At 57.0% G+C, this 711-nt stretch overlaps 1 protein-coding gene across 9 annotated transcripts in view; it reads left to right on the forward strand.

Annotated features, from left to right (window-relative positions):
- DMXL2 (Dmx like 2) overlaps positions 1 to 711 on the forward strand; it is a 90,911-nt gene that overhangs the window by 36,370 nt on the left and 53,830 nt on the right. The gene's annotated exons all lie outside the window — the stretch shown is intronic.

The following is a 711-nucleotide window of genomic DNA, read 5'->3' on the forward strand; positions in this document are numbered from 1 at the left end:
AAAAAACAAAAAAAACAAAAAAAAGCGCCCCGCACTCACCGGCTGCAGCAGCAGCAATCATGGCCTCTGGGGGCTCACGCACTGGCCCAGAGCTGGGGTGGCTCCAGCAGTCACCCAGACGCCAGCAGTGCTCAGCCTAGGCGGCCCAAGCTCCAGGACAGCGCGCAGAGCCCTGCAGCGTCCTGCAGCTCCATGCTGCACCCACGTGATGCAACAGCTGCTGTATGGGTGCCAGGCGGGGGGGCCAATCCCCACTCCCTCGCACTGCATGGTGGGGGGGCTCTGCCACAAGCCCCCAGAGACCCTGATCACTGCTGCTGCAGCCAGTGAGCCCGGGGAGCCTTTTTTCCCCACTTTTTTCCTTTTTCCTTTTTTTTTTTTTTAGTGCTAGGATGTTGGGGCCGGGTGGTGAAGCCATGGCGGGGGGCCGGGTGGTGTAGCCATGGCGGGGGCCCAGCTTGCCACTGACATGCCCCCACCACCACCATTGCCACCACCACCTGTTCGATTCAGAGAAGATTCAGCCCGATTCAGCGGCCAAATCTCCAAATCTGAATCTGCTGAATCAAATCAGGACAGCGATTCGAATCACCAAATTGAATCACTGTCCCTCTGAATCCGCCGAATCTGAAGCCGAATCAAATACTTGCTGCTTTGCACAGGCCTATTGGCTCCCCCCCTTTATGGGGGAAAAAGGAAAAAAAAACAAAA

The sequence above is a fragment of the Alligator sinensis genome, unplaced genomic scaffold (assembly GCF_000455745.1).
Source record: "Alligator sinensis unplaced genomic scaffold, ASM45574v1 scaffold250_1, whole genome shotgun sequence".
NCBI classification, from domain to species: domain Eukaryota; kingdom Metazoa; phylum Chordata; order Crocodylia; family Alligatoridae; genus Alligator; species Alligator sinensis.